Here is a 17,012-nt window from a genome sequence, read left to right on the forward strand (position 1 = left end):
GTTTTGGTCCCTGAAAAGGACCTTGGTCATGCTGCCTGCAGAATGCTCATATCCAATCAAAATTTTAATTTTGTTCTAACACTTTCTACACATCACAATTGGTCATACATGATCATTTTTCAACTCAAGCAAGGTCAAACACATCATTTGGCTAATTCTCGCATTTTTATCTCCCAAACCCTAGGTCAAAACCCTAATTTTCATGTTTAGCTCATTTGATAAAAATCTAAATGCATATTTAGTACTTATACACTCATTCACACTTAACTACTTCATAATTTGCATCAAAATCACCCATTTCAATCCTAACCTACTGCTGGCCGAATTCATATATAGTCCCTCCACAATTGTTTTCTTTTCATTTTAAGTTAAAATCTAAGTTAATTAGACTAAACATAATCACTAAACTATAAATTCCAAGTTTAAATGACTAACCTCAATCTTTGATGTCCAATTCTTCAATTCTCTTCTTTTTTTCCTTTTCTTTGCTTCTTCAATCTTCTTTTCAAAGCTTAAACACAAATTTTAACTAAGGAGTTTACAATTTCTATGGCTGAATTTAGGGTTTCTTCAAGCTCAAAATGAGCTTTAATGGAGATGAAGTGAGGGAACTTAGAGAGAGAGAGAGCCGGCTTGGGTGAGGGAAGAAGACAACATAATTTTTTTTTCTTTTCTTTTCTTTTTATGTATTTTTAATCTTAAATAAATTCACAATTATCCTATAATTTTAAATTTTTAATTGTTAAGTTTATTGCATCATGCATGATGTCATGCATGATGTAATAAACTTTATCAACTTTTTCTTTTTCTCTTTTTTTTATTTATTTTTATTTAGTTTTTTAATTTAATTCTTGATCCCAAATTTTTCTTTTCTCTGATTTTATTGGACAGTTAGGTCAGGAGTCAGCTCTAGGGGTAAATTGACCAAATTGCCCCTTGCCGGTTCTATCCGGTTTGCAAATAATCTAATATTTCTTTCGGATCCCTGACCTAATTATTTGACCTACTTAACAATTTTTTTCGTGATTTTCTCTTTTCCACTGTGTTCATAATAGTCCTAAGGATCGCGGTGTCACATTTTATGGTTCGAAATTTGAGTTTAAATCGACCTCGCAGTCCTTCTCGAGAAGATCAGCCATCGCTGTGACTCCCGGCTCATTTAACTTCTTGTATTCTGTTTTTCTTATTTATACTTAACTATTTGAAAATTGCTAATTAATTATGTTCAGGGCTTATCTAGTTGTCTTAGATATAGTTCTAATTTTCTTAATTGTCCAGACTGATACCTGTTACTGGAATAGTGAAATATACCAGACTATGCAAATAGGGGCGTTACATTTATACTGTAGAAATGGGGTAAAGCACTATACAAAGTTATTAGATTAGGCAAAGTTATTGCACTTAAACATCAGAAGTGGCGAAGCCACTGAATTTCATATTCGAAAGTGATAAAGTCACTAGTTTTCCTCAACTAAAAATCTTGCACGAATATACTTATTCTTCATTCTTCTTTAATTTGAATCAGAACAGAAACATAACTTTCTGTAATCACATTCTTAATCATTTTTAATATGCATACATCACATAGGATATAAATCATTAGTTAAAAAAATACAACCTCTTTCTAGACTACTTAACACATATTTTAAAATCAAGATAATTTATCATCTATGAAGCTGCTAACTAATAGGCACATGACACAAGTGTTACAAATTTTTCAACTTAGGGGTTAGATGAGGCTAAGCTACAAAATCAAACAATAGATGGCAAATAATACATAAATTTAATACTCTATATGTATTTGGGGTTTCTATCGAATATAGTTTAAGATTTTTCTTATATAGATCTGATCCACCATAGACGCAAGACACAACATATTTGATTGTGTCTTGAATCTATGTTAGACCAGATCTAGGTAAGAAAAATCTTATTAATGTACATGAAGCATATATTATTTCTAAAAATATCAATAAATCATATTCTTAATTTATATAATTTTTTTTCAAATTTTGAATTTTTTATTTTATATGTTCACTCTAACCTTCTTAAATTTTTTTAATTAACTTGTATAATTATTATAAATTTGAGAAAATATACTATTTAAAGTTTATACTTAAATATCTTTCAAATAAATAAAATTTTAAATTATTAAAAAAGTTAATTATGTGAAAAAACAATTTAATTACATATTTAAGAAGAAATTAGAAAAAATATTACTCAATGTTAAAACGATAAAGAAAAATACAATCTTATCCTAATTTAATATATTTAAATTGATAAAATAGTATTTTAAAATAATTTTTTTAAATTTCTCATATTTTCAAGTTGCCTTGTTTAATAAGTTATCATCATTCTAAAAAAAATAAAAATACTTATTGTTCATAAATTACCTTTTTTACCTTCCTATTTTTGCTTTTTATCAAAACAGTTAAAAACTTAAAATAATTTCACTTTATAATGATTATAAAATTTATTATTTTAAAATATTATAATTTTAAAAATTTTTATTTTTAATAAATTCTTTATTTATTAATTAAGCGATAATCTTACATTATTTCAAAAATAATTAAAAATAAAATATAAAAATAACAAGTATTTAAAACGAGTACAAATAATGCGTGTCAAAAAATAGTGTAAATAAAAATATTTATGGATTATTATTAATTTGATGAACATATAATTTGTGTCCTTTAAAATTAATAATAATTAAAAATAATAAATATCTTATAAAAAATTATTTTTTGTATTTTTCATTATATAAATAAATATTTATTGATGAAAATAAAAAAAAATTAAATAAGAAAATTAAATAAGTTGATCTATTTTTAGGCAAGATCAAACAACAATTAAAATTTAAATTAAATAAATCTTTATACATTCGTAAATTTATCTAATAAAATATTAACTTTTAATAATAAAAATATTTTTTTTTGAAAACAATAATAAAAATATTTTTTCCTTATTTTGAAATATTAAACTTAAAATTATTATTTTTAATATTATATTATTAAAAATAAAAAATATTTTATTATTAAAAAATAATATTTTATTAAATAAGGATTTGTTTGACAAGGTCTGCTCTCTCCCAAGGTCTGCTCTCTCGCTCAGTCGCTTGGAATTGCTCCAGGTGAAATTCCTCGCTCAATCTCTTCCCTTCTCCTCTATACTCTCTCCTCCTCCTTCTTCTTCTTTCAGTCACCCTACTCTTAGCTTACACGCTGTGTTTCTTTGTTAATCTTGTAATAGTATTGGGCGGCCTGTGCCAGATTTCTTGGTTTTTCCTAATTTGATTGTAACATTTTGACATGGACAATCCCTTAATTGTTTTCTACAACAAGCACAGGAAAGAAAGGAAAAAAATTTATGGTAATTGCTTCTTTGAATTTTCCTGTTGGGATTTTGCAGAAATTCTTCAAGGGTTATTTGATAATGATATTGACTTCCTTTGGGATGTTAATACTGTGTAGGTAGTTACATTCATGATCCACATTCTGGTTTGGCTTTGATGCTTGAGTTCATGCTTGCAACAAAAGAGGTTATTTTCACGTTCCTACTGGGTTCTTGTTTTTCTTTTTTGAATGAATTAATATGTTAGTTGAAATTCTAGAATTTCTTAAGATATGGGTTGTCTGTTTGGTATTAGTTGCATTACTTGAAATATTTCAGGCTCCTATTTGTTTAGTAGAAAGGAAAGAAATGATAAAAGAATCTTAACTTTGCACATCTTTTCAATATTATCCTATTCTTTTAATTTTAGCCCAAAATATAACATTGATAAATTAGAATTGAAATGTAGTATAAAACCTACTAAGTACCTTAATAAGTGTAATTTCTTTTACTTTCTGATACTAATAATAGCAAACGTTATTTTCTTAAAATTCTTTCCATCATAAAAAATTAATATATTTTGTTTATCAGTTACTCGGAAAAATTAGTATAATTATTTATTGAAAGAAAAAAATAATTTTTTTTATTGTTTATTAGCATTAAAAACAAGCAAAGCAGATAATTTATTTTGCTGATTGATATAGTTGTAAAGTGTTTGTAGATAAATTTTGGTTTCCTCTTGTTAAGTTGGATAAAATTGTTATCATTATTATAATTTTAGCTGAGATTGATAAAATTAAGAATATGATTGATTTGAGAGTTCAAAAGTTTAGGATTTTTTTCTTTAGCTTATTGGGCCAAAATAATATGTTAGGGAAAATTTTCTGAGAAATTTTTATATTTTTAATTGTTGAAAATCAGTTGGGAATTACTTTATAGGGTTTCAAATGCATTGGGAAAATTTTCCCTTTTCACCTAAACTTTTTGCTTAATTTCCTGTCTTTGATTTTTCAAGATGAAGTTATAGATTGCACCAATGTGAAGCTGGTTATTACGTTGTATTCAATACATATCAAGACATCATGTTTCCATCAAAAAAGAAGAAAAATTCTATTGTGATTGAGATATTGTTTTTGGCATTCTTCTGTTCATCAGAATTTTGATTGTGATCACAATCACATCAACCTCGCATTCAACAAATTGATGAAGCAGATAGGCAATCCAGTTGAGTTTGAGCTTCCAGAATGGTTTAATAAATGGAAGCCTGCATCCTACACTTCCATAAAGCGCAGTATCCACTCAAAATATATCACTTTTCTGTTGCAATTTCATCGCGGTTACTATATGGTCTTTGTTTTCTGCTCAAGAAAATGATTGTAGTGCCTTTTCCTTTTTTTTTTTTTTAATATATCTTTGATTTCTTTTGAACTGTGCATTTTGTCAGTTCACAGATTTTATTTTTTTTTATCCTATCTCATATTCCTAATTTCCTATATGCATTGAAGTATCTCTTTCTTTGTTCATTATTCTTTTTTGCTGATATTGACAATTTTAGATATACATCTCACCAAGAAAATTAAAAGGCGGCTTGAGGATGATGGCATATTCTGTTCCTGCAGTTCATCACCAGGTTCTCCTTGTGTCTGTGGTAGACATTGTGGGTAAGAGTAGTCTTGGTTTATTATGGTTGTTGTGACTTATATATGGCATGTTTAAGGGCTAAAAAGAGTTTTTACTGATCTTTTGTCTGATGTATTCTTTTCATCTGGTGCTATTGGATTTTAATTTATTTTTCAAGCCTTTATGATCAATTTCAATTTTCAAGCTCTCTATGATAGGTTATCTTTGGTTAGAGAGGAATGCTTGTTTTTCTAAGAGGCGGTATTTACCTCTGCAATTATTTTGGGATAGAATGCTTAGTCTTTTAAGAGTCAAGCATCTTCTTGACTTATTTATGGTATTCTGCTTTTGTAAATTTTTACCAGTTGTCTTTGTCTTTGTGGACATTCAATTAGAGTGCCAAATCTATCTTTTCTTGTTCATTTTTTCTATTGATTGGTGGATGTGTCATCCTTGTCCCTAATTATCCTCTCCTTTCCTTGTCTAATATATTCTTTTTTTTTTTTTTTTTCTCCAAAGAGAGAGAGAGAGTGAGAAACATTATTCTATGTTCTCATGTCCTATAATTTAAGAATGCCATTCTGTTCTTGCCTTTTAGGTAACTGATTCTAAATTTATAAGCTGTTTTTCAACTCGTTGTCCCTGTTCATGACATATCACATCATACATGCATTTGGGTTTCACTTCTTTTACAATGGAATTCCCATCTCTCATGATCTCCTAATCTGAAAAACTGATAGTAGATTAGTAAGAACTCAGTACCATTGGTCCATTATTTATGCCTAACTTCTTCTGGCAAAGCTGTCACCAGTAAGTGATATATTGCCCTGGTGATGTTCTTTCTAAGTAGTGAATATTTTTTAGTTTAGTACCTCTACTGATGAAGGGAAGAGTACCATGACAATTTGTTGTAAAGCAATTATTGTACAAAGTTTTTATTTTTATTTTTCAAATTTAATTTTATGAAGTAAAATTAACTTATGTAGGCAATTTCTGTATATGTTCTTTACATTGGACTTACGTTATTAATATTATTGTGGATTTGTATTAAATATTCACATATTAATAAAATGCTTCATGACATTATATTAGAGCATGTCAATTAATTGTTATATATATATTTGTATTATATGCATTGACTATACTATGCGTTGAATAAAGTTCTTTTATTATTTATAATTTAATTATAAATATAATTTTAATATATTTTAAACTAAATAGAATTCTATCAATGCTTTCCTTTAGTTATATATTATATATTAAAAATATTTTAATTAAAATATAAGCAATATGATTTTATAAATATTAATTTAAAATATATTTTTAATAGTATTCACATGCAAACCATCATTCCATTTTTTCTTTGAAAAATATAATATTGGATTTTGATTTTTTTTATACAACTCAGCTCAACTCAACTAAATCTTTATTCCAAAAATTTGGCGTCGGCTATATGGATTCGCTTTCTCCACTCTAAACGATTTTGGGTTAAAACCTCAGAAATAATTTTTTTTATAAATTAATTTATTTAATAAGATTCAATAAAAAATAGAATTTCATAATTAGACAATGCAAATTTTTAATTGACTAAAGTAGTCATAAATGAGTAGGATTAAAATTCATTCTTATTAATTATTAATAAATTAAAGAAAAATTTTATTTATTAATTAAAATAAATAATTATAAATAACATGTATTAAAAAATTTTAATTGTAAAATAAGTTTTTAATTATATTTTACAATTTTTTTTAATTATGAAATATGTGAATTTTTTAGTTTTTTTTAATTAATTTTTTTTTAAATTATTGATAGGTGAATGTGTTTTCCATGTTTTCCTTTATTATCCATTAAAGATGAAAACTAAAGTTTTCTTGGCAAATGTAAAATAAAAAAAACTGTTTTCTACAAGTAAACATGCTCCTAGATTTCGAAATAAACTATGCCGTGACTTATATTAGTATCCTAACTTAAAAAGTTGTAAAAATTAATTACCTATTTTTTTATACAGGAAATTCATACTCAACTCAACTCAACTCAACTAAACTTTTATCCCAAGAATTTGGGGTCGGCTATATAGATTCTCTTTCTTCATTTTAAACGATTTTGGTTTAAATCTTCGGAAATGTGTAATGCTTCTAGGTCATGTTGTACTACTCTTCTCCAAGTCAGTTTAGGTCTACCCCTTCTTTCCTTTCTATCCTCTAACCTAATGTGCTCTACTTATCTAACTGGAGCCTCCGTATGTCTACGCTTCACATGACCAAACCACCTCAATCTTCCTTTTCTTAACTTATCCTCAATTGGCACTACTCCTATCTTTTCTTTAATATTCTCATTACGGATTTTATCTAGTCTAGTATGACCACTCATCTACCTTAACATTCTCATATCTGCAACTCTTATCTTAGACACATACGACTCCTTCAGTGTCCAACACTCACTACCATATAACATGGCCAGTCGTATTACTGTATGGTAAAATTTTCTTTTCAACTTATTGGAAATTTTGCGATCACATAAAACTCCCGTGGCACTTCTCCACTTCAACCATCCGGCTTTAATCCTATTACTAACATCATCCTCACATCCCCCATCTACTTGAAGGATTGAGCCGAGATATTTAAAGTGATTACTTTGGGGCAGTACTACTCCATACAAACTAACTCCTTCCCTATCAGCAGTTCGGCCTTCACTGAACTTGCAATGCATGTATTCTGTCTTTGTTCTACTTAACTTAAAATCCTTTGACTCTAGAGTACTTCTCCAAAACTCTAGTTTTCTATTGACTCATCGCGTCTCATCTATCAGAACTATATCATCTGCAAACATCATGCACCAAGGGATACTCTCTTGTATATGTTTCGTCAATTCATATGCAAGAAATTCATATGATGGTTAAATTTTTTTATTAAAATAAATAATTACTAATTTTTATTAAACGTTTAAAAAAAAATATTAAACATGGGTTAATAACTAGTTTAATATATTTTACAATCTTTACAAAAAAAAAAAAAATTGCATTGCAACAGGCTCTGAATGTTATGCAATAGCTGCTGTGGCCTTGTTGTTATTACACTGTGTTTGTGGCAGCAACTCTGGTTTAAATCTGCGGTGGAATATGTTTCTATTTGATTTTCTGCAATAAAATTTTGTCAGATTCTCTCCAAATATAAACATGATAACAGTTTGGGTGTTGCCCACTTGATTCTTAGTGGATTTTTTTATGATGATGCCGTCTTTATTGATAAGGCTAAAACTAATTGTCTCGGATTCTTAGTTACCACTACCTATTGAGAAAAAAAATGATGTCAAACTATAACAACAAGCATCACTGTTTCATGTTTTTAGTCATCCATTACTGGTCTTCATGAATGCTTTGTGGCTTTATGTGAATGTCTTATGTCTAGTTATTCTTGCAAATGGCCTTCATATATATGCAATCTTCTTTCTCAATAATAAGGAACAATTTAATTGCTCCCTTTCCCCCAAGGATGCTACTGTCGAGCTGCTCCACAGGATGCAAATGTGGGAGTTCGTGTCTCAACAAACCCTTCCAACACTGACCTGTGAAGAAAATGAAACTAGTGCAGGTATATGACTCACATATTCATTTAAAAAGGATAAAGAACTTATTTTGGTAGTTCTTGAGTACCATGTAGAGGAGAAGAATTCTATTAATAATGAGAAAGACTTATGAAGAGGGATAAAAGTGATGCTCGGCATGAGAACAAAAGAAACTACAGGAGGAACACAATATAATTTTGCTATCACTAAGGAAATAACAAACATAAATAAATTATATTATTGCCATGTTTTCCTACAAGTGTATATGAACTCATTGTTTGTCATTCAACCGTGCGCAGGCACACACACACACACACACACACACACAAGTACATCGTTTTTATGTTGTGGACTGGAAGATAATCCCTTACCATTTTTTAACTAATTTTATTCACAATATTCTCTTCCCATTTTTATCTGCTTGTTTAGTGCCTCGCATTTTCTTTGTATCATTTGCTTTGCATGAATAGTTGTTTCCTAAATGTACACTCAAAATGTGAAATTAAGTAAGCTATTGCTTGTAGACAGAGAAATGTGGAGCTGGGATTGTGACTGATGAAGATATTACACAGGGGGAGTTTGTAATAGAGTACATTGGAGAAGGTGACGTTTCTAAGAATTGCATGTTATCACCATTGATGGTATATCTTCACATTTTACTGTTGTATTAAGTTTAGAACATGTGACTCAGTGTTTGATCTTTATGTTTCAGTCATAGATGATAAGACCTGTGAGGAAAGGCTTTGGAATATGAAACACCGTGGAGAGACAAATTTTTACTTGTGTGAAATTAATCGAGATATGGTAATTGATGCCACATACAAGGCAAACAAGTCAAGATACATAAATCACAGTTGTTCTCCTAATACCGAGATGCAGAAATGGTTCTATATCTGACCTTATTCCTGATCTCAATTTAAATAGTTAGTGGGGTAGTCTTACTTGTTTACACTACTTACTCCTTTTTATTCTTTCATTTTTTTTTTTCTTTAAGGATAATTGATGGTGAGACAAGAATTGGCATATTTGCAACTCAGAACATAAAAAAGGGCGAGCATCTGACCTATGATTATCAGTATGACTACTTTCAGCACCTCTATTTCATTGTATATTAATGAGTGCTCTTTACTTGCTTTGAATTGATCATGCATATTTAAATTTGTTTTCTGTATGATGAAGTTTATGTATGCTTAATTATGACCCCTATTTATTTATTTATTTATTTATTTATTTTCTTTTAGATTCATATTTCCTAGTCCAATCTAATAAATTTAGCAGGTTTGTTCAATTTGGTGCACATCAGGACTGCCATTGTGGTGCTGTCGATTGCAGGAGAAAACTAGGGACGCAGCAAGGCTAAGATGTCTTCAGATGCTGCATTAAAATTAGTAGCATGCCAGGTGGCAGTGTCGTCTTCCAAATTGAAGGCAATTTTATCTGGAAAAGATGTATGTATAGGAGGTTATTTATGCATCCCATATAATGGCATTGCAGCCTCTACTGTTTAGTCTGTATATTATGCATATATTCAGATGCAGCTAGACTGATTCTGGAATTTTTTTGTGAAGGTTTATCAGAATGGAGGCTTGCATACAGGTAAGCAATTGTCCTTTAGTAATTATCTGCTGGAATTATGCTACATTGGTAAGTAACCAGGGACGGAGCCACTAAGGGGCCAAGAGGGGCATTGGGCCCCCTTGAGATTTTGAAAAATATTAGGGGTATAATAGTTCTTTAAACAAAAATAAAAGCTAAATTACCTTAAGTTCCCTTACTTTTAATAAAATTAACTTTTATATCTTTTTTTTTTAAAGAAATGTAGTACTCAACTTTTAATTTTATAACAATCTACTTATACAATTAAAATTTTATATAATTAATCTTTATGATTTTGCTTTAAATAACATTTTAGTCCTTGAATTTTCGTGTAAAATTAATTTTTAATTTCTAAGAAAATCAAAGATAAGAGACTAAAATGTTATTTTATCTAAAAAATATACAATAAAGGTTATTTAACATAAGTGAGGGATTAAAATGTAATAAAAAGATTAAATTTAATATTTTTTTAAGAATAAGAACAATTTATTTCAATTCTTAAAAACTAAGTATGTAAGTGTGAATTTCACTAATTATTAATAAGTTTAATAATTTGCCCAATAGAAGAAAATCTAACCCATTTCTCTTTAGATAAATGATGTGTTTAGAGTTTTAGCTAAATTTTTTTTTTTTTTTTTTTAAATCTACACTAAAAATCAATGAGGATTTCTAATGTCACAAATTTTTAAAGCTGTTATTCTACTAAATATATTCTAGAACAACAAAGTTAGAAATTTCAATTTAATACTTAGATTTCTTGGTAAATTAATAACGAAAAATCAATTTTAGCATATCTTTTCTCTTTCTCTTATTTAATCATTGTAACATTCTATTGAGTTTAGTGAATTTTCTTTAATAATAAATTTAATGAGTTAGTAAAAAATTTAGAGATATGGATATTTAGTTTTATGCAAAATTCTCTATAATTTCCTTTTTTTTTCCTAATATCAAAGTTGAGGTAATGGAAAGAAATATTTAATGCTAAAAAATTTTGAGCTGATAAGAAATTTATCAATATAAAAAATAGAAATTTTTATCAATTTTTTAGAAAGATTGGGATTTTAATCTTCATGAGAGGAAATATATGTATTTCTATTATTCTTTGAAAAGATTGTTAATCAATTCTTTATTATTTTTATTTTTACAAGGAAATATATGTATTTATTTTCATATAATTATTTAAAATAGGCCCCCGTAAATAAAATTTTTGGCTTCGTCACTGTAACACTTCTTTTCATGGTTATGCATTTATCTTCTATTTCAGGGAGTTCACAACATGCTCACAGTAAACGACAGAAATGTTCTTATACTTGCATCGGGGAAGTGATTCAGATATTTCGTTCATATAATGATAGGTACTTAAGAATGTTATTTCATTCCCTTTGCTAATCAATCTGAATTTGTTTGAAGTGATAATCTATGAAGAAATGAATTGTTTTGGTCAATGAAGGAACTAAAACTTCAAGATTCGAAGGGTCAGGTGTAAGGGTGATGATAAAAAAACTTTTAAGATTTCAAGGGTTTAATGGAAACTTCACAATCTTAAATCGCTATTATTCTGATTTATAATCTCACTTAAGTCATCATTGCCTTGAAAGTTTATATCTGAATCATGCTTTTGTTTTCTTGAACCTTTTAGAAGTCCTGAATCCTGATTTTGGCTGGAAAATAGAATTTGGGAGTGACTGAAGTTGCTTTTGTCTTTTAAAGAGCATTTTCTTCTTACATGAGCTAATGCTTTTTATCTTCATGGTCCTTTTGTGTTTCTGGAGTTATTCATCAATTTAAGTTTGATTAAAGAGTATTGAGTACTGAATTTTTTGCATCTGCAGTTATTTTCCATGCTAATGTCTTATTTAACATTTGTTAATTTTTTTTCCATGATTCATTATTCCAGATCTTTTGGGATGATCAGGTGATTTGATAAGCATTCAAGAAAGCATGCGGTAGGAATAGTTCTTTTCCTGTTACTGTGATACAAATGACTATCATTATCACATCTAAATGAATTAATTTTATTTCAGATAATGTTTGAAGACAGTGCTGTTGAATTTCTAGACATGTCAAAAGAAGATTTGGAATTCGTAACTATGTGATCTAGCTCCAGGGCAATCATTTTGGTACATGGTGCTTACTTTCTCCCACCTTTCTGCTTTTACTAATTACACACACAAATGACAAATGGTCCAGTAGTCATGAATTTTATAGTCATTGATCGACAAGCAGTCTATGTTGAATAAAACAACACTGTTGTCAGAACAGAACCAGACTGGCTAGTTGGACCAGTATAACGAGGAATGAGACCAATAACAGGTTCAAGCTTAAACCTTCATATCTTAAGAAATGGAGTTGAACCATGCACCAGTTAACCCGGTTGGGTTTAAGCGGGTGGATTACCTATCTTAAGAAAAGAAAAGAAAGCAACTTCGGACCGAAGGCAATTTCATACATTGATTGCCATTTGGTCTACATGCGAAATAGTAACATTCTTCTCCTATTATATTAAAAATAAATAATTAATAAATATTCTCATATAATAAATGTAAAAAAATAAAATTTATATATTTTATCATATTTTGACTAAATAACTAATTATATCAATAATTTATCTCATTAATATTTTAATTTAAATTATTAAATTTTAATATAAAATATTATTATCTAAATCTAAAATTTAATTAAAATTTTAGGAATTAGATTGTAAAATATAATTAATTTTATTTTAATAGTTATTTATAAAATATATTAAATTAATAATTGTAACAATGTATTATTATTGTTGTTTTTATAAGAGATTAATTGTATAATATATAATTAATATTTATCTAATAGTATTTTGGTTTAACTTTGGTTTGATCCCAATTGAACCTTAAACATTTAACTCTTTTCCTTCACTGTTTCAATGAACATGCCGGTTTTAAAAACCTTGTTTAACACACACACACTCATTTATAGTTTATTTGGACTGCATTCCACTTAAAGTGGTTTGAGTGCATTATTTTATTGGTTTTGAAATAGATATTCCCATAAAATTTTATGGTACTTTGATGCTATAAATTTGTAGGGATGGCAATGAAGTGGGGTGGGGTGGTTAACTAGGTATCCTTCTTTTATTATTTTTTTTCCAGTGAATTTTTATCGATTTAACTATCTAATTTTGACAGATAAAACTGATACAAATCTGAAAAATTGAGATACAAATTGATAAAATTAAAAGATTTTACTAAAATTGATAATTCATAAAAAGATTTGGAAAAGTTTTTTGGTTAACTGAATTGTTTCAAATTGAGTTGATTGCTAAAATTTTTGTCTAATCCAAGTGATGAGCAATTGTAAGTTTGTAACATATTTTTTGAGTGAAAGCTAGGTGTGTAATTGAGCCGAATCGAGTTAATTTAGTGCCAAGCTTGAGCTCAACTCAATCCTAGAACTCGAAACTTGAAATTCGACCTGGCTTAGTCAAGCTTTATTTCTTATAGCTTGAACCCTGCTTGATGAGATACTTGAGATAGTCAAAGTCGGTTAGATAACTATAACTAGAAGTTTAGAATCTCAAACATAAGCTTAAATAAACTTAAATAAGCTCGAATTAGAGATTGACTTTTTTTTTTATTATATATTATACATACGGGTAAAACTTAGCATAAAACTCAGTCATTTTTTATGATATTGATCCTTATGATATTTATGTGTATGGGTAAAAGTGTAATCGTAGACTAGCTCGATTGGGCTTGTGAGCCACTCGAGTTGAGTAATGCGGTACTTGAACCATGGATTTAATTCGCACTACATTTGCAATCACTGTCTTGAGTAACAGAAAAAGGTTTGTAATGGCCATAAAGTAATGTTAACGGTCTATCCCTTTACAAATTTTCATATTCAAATATATAATTAAAATTAAGATACACCATTAAATAATAAGCATAAATGTATAAAGAAAGATATTAAATTCACATTCTTAGACATCATTAGCATCAATCAATTTAAAGGTAAAACAACTAGGATCCTGAATGGGCATATGGAGTGTGGCTCATTTTAGTAAGATCATGAATGGATTGGAAGAATATGGACATAGAAGTGTATATTAATTGCTCTCTTGACTTCAAATAAGCGTTCACTATTGGATGATTTTATCTCTCTCAAGTAATGAAGATCTGTGAAAATGAAAATTTTGAGATGGGAAATTTAAGAGAAACAGATAGAGAAGTGTAAAAACTAGAAACAAAATAAGCACTTTGCTTCTTTGCACCACAAATGAAAAGAATCTCTATCTATGGTTGTGAGTAACGGCTTTTACCCATTAAGTAACGTTTAGTAACAGCCATTACCCATCTCAGTTTTGTTTTGGCCGTTATTTAATGACTTGAACTCTACTTGCCAAGCTACTCAAACTCGAATGGATTTTAATCAAGTAGATTTTGAGTATTTTTGGTGTTGAGCTCGAGTATCTTGACTCATGTACACAGTACACCCCCAATACAAGGTTGTGAAGTTCTAGTAATTGAAAACTATAAAATGAGCTTTTCTTTTATTGGATAATTTCTTACTGTAATACTGTGACCTTTTTCTTTATTTTTCATTTCATCATAACTTTTTATTGTATTACAGGTGACATGGACTTATCATTGACAAATGTTGTAGATGTTGTAACATTGACTTTACAACCTTGTTCTGCGCTCACATAAAACAAGATTGGTCTTGCATTTGGTTTGCAAGAATGTTTTATATCATTTGCATTTTGTCTTGATAAAATAGGGAATTTTTTAACCTGTAGTTATCACCTGGGAGGTTGGAGGAGCTACTACCAGTGTAAGATATGTTTAGTGTTTCTTTTTAACTGTTATTGAAAAAAATATTTTAAAAAAATATATTAGTTAAAAAACATTAAAAATTAATTAAAAAATAAATTTGATATGTTTTAGGTATAATGATACTGAAATACAAAACTGTTTTTTCAAATTAATTTTTTTAATAACATTTAAAAAAAATTTTGAAAAGTGTTTTTTATACTAAAACTCAATGCGAAACAGGGCGAAAGACTTCTTCTCGCAAGGGTTGAATTAAGAAGGTTTCTGAAAATACAGCGAGTGGGTCCAACAGTTGGTCCAATGGTCTGTAGTACATTCATATGCTATGGCTCTTGTTGATTGTGCCATTTGCAAGAAAACTTGAAGCATCATCAGAATTGCATGCTTAGACATCGGAAGTTAACCAGGAAACAATATTTTCCTATTCTTGTAATGTATTATTATTATTATAATTACTTTAAAAATTTTGACAGGTTTTCATTGGAAAATTTGATGGGGCTCATGTATTTTCTGTGCTAGAACTTGTCTGAGGGACTGTGGTGGAAGGATATAATACTCCTGACCATAGTCCTTAAGATTTTCTGGGCTGCATTTATGATAACACTATTGTGCTTGGATGTTTTGAAGGAGTAAAATATTTTTGGTGTGGCTTCAAATATGAGAACGTGCCCCAATGATGAATTTTTTATTTGAATGAAGCTCCATTTGTTTCTTATATTTATTAGAGATGTCTTATTTAACTCATTTTTATTCAGACTTTTTAATTTTAGCTTGTGTCCAATTTAACTTAACGTGCAATTCACTTATCACTTGCTGTGTGAGTTGTTTTTTTAAATATTTTTAATGTTAATTAATTAGTTAATTATTTTTTAATGTTAATTAAATAATCATAATTAATTAATTTTTATATTTAACCTTTTAATATTAATTAATAACATGGACAAATAATATTTTATATTTTTAATTTTATTTTATTATAATTTTCTAATTTTAATAAAAAAACATAAAAATATAAAATAATATTTTTTAATTTAAATAATTAAAATTAATTATATAAAAATTAAAATATGTTTTATTATTTTCAATTTAATTAAGTATAATTATTATAATTATTATTTTTAATTAATTATATAAAAATATAAAAATAATATTTTTTTCATTCTTTCATTTTAACTAATAATATTGTGAGGTACTCTTATTCCTTGAGTGAGATCGAGTGTTCAATTCTTGTGAATAGAGAAAATACTCGTTAGAAAAATTTATCTGGCGCAAACAAGATTAGTCTTTATCTATTAGGCTAAGGACACTTACGAAATATCCAAAAATAATATTAAATAACGAAAACAATGATTTTGATATTTAATTTAATTAATTATAAAAAATAAAAATAATATTTTAATATTAAAAAATAAAGGAGAATGGGTCAATTTGAAATTAAATTAAAATAAAAAAAAATTAAATTAAACAAAAATTAAAAATAATTAAATTAAATATTCTCAATAAATATATGGGTAAATTGATCTTTATTCATTTTTTTTATATGAACTTTGGCGGTGGTTGCGCTTGAATGGTGATATGCATTTTGTCTCTGTGCAGCGAGTAAATGGCGAGGAAGGGGATGGAGTAGGTGTTGATGGTCCCACCCCCACCTTCCTACCCGCCCGAAACCAACCCCCGGCTACTAGCTGAAGCTTTTCAATGGTCCAAGTTGAAAATAGATGTTAACGCAAATTGTTACTTTATTGGACTTAATGTACAATATTTGAGTAATTATTTGTGTTTCTTGGCATGCATCGGGTCATATGCGCCACTAGCAAATTATGATTAGAGGAAAATTCCCAAAAATTTATATGAAAATTCATGGATAATGGTTTAATTGATATTATTAAATGATTTTGTATTATGATGATTTATTTTTAATTATATAATTGTCTATGTTAAAGTTAATGGATATCAATAAATATAAATTAAAATTTTTACTTATATTTAAATAAATTAAAGATAAATAAATGTGTTGTTATTAGTGATTAGTGATATGAAAGAATCAATGAGTAAAGATGAGATAATTTATCTTTAAAAAATTATTAGAGATAAATT

General features: G+C 28.0%; 1 pseudogene; it reads left to right on the top strand.

Moving 5' to 3' along the window:
* The first annotated feature begins 3,133 nt into the window (after positions 1-3,133).
* Positions 3,134-15,630, top strand: LOC110632913 (histone-lysine N-methyltransferase ASHH3-like; annotated as a pseudogene).
* The last annotated feature ends 1,382 nt before the right edge of the window (positions 15,631-17,012 follow it).

This window comes from Hevea brasiliensis, chromosome 2 (assembly GCF_030052815.1).
Source record: "Hevea brasiliensis isolate MT/VB/25A 57/8 chromosome 2, ASM3005281v1, whole genome shotgun sequence".
NCBI classification, from domain to species: Eukaryota; Viridiplantae; Streptophyta; class Magnoliopsida; order Malpighiales; family Euphorbiaceae; genus Hevea; species Hevea brasiliensis.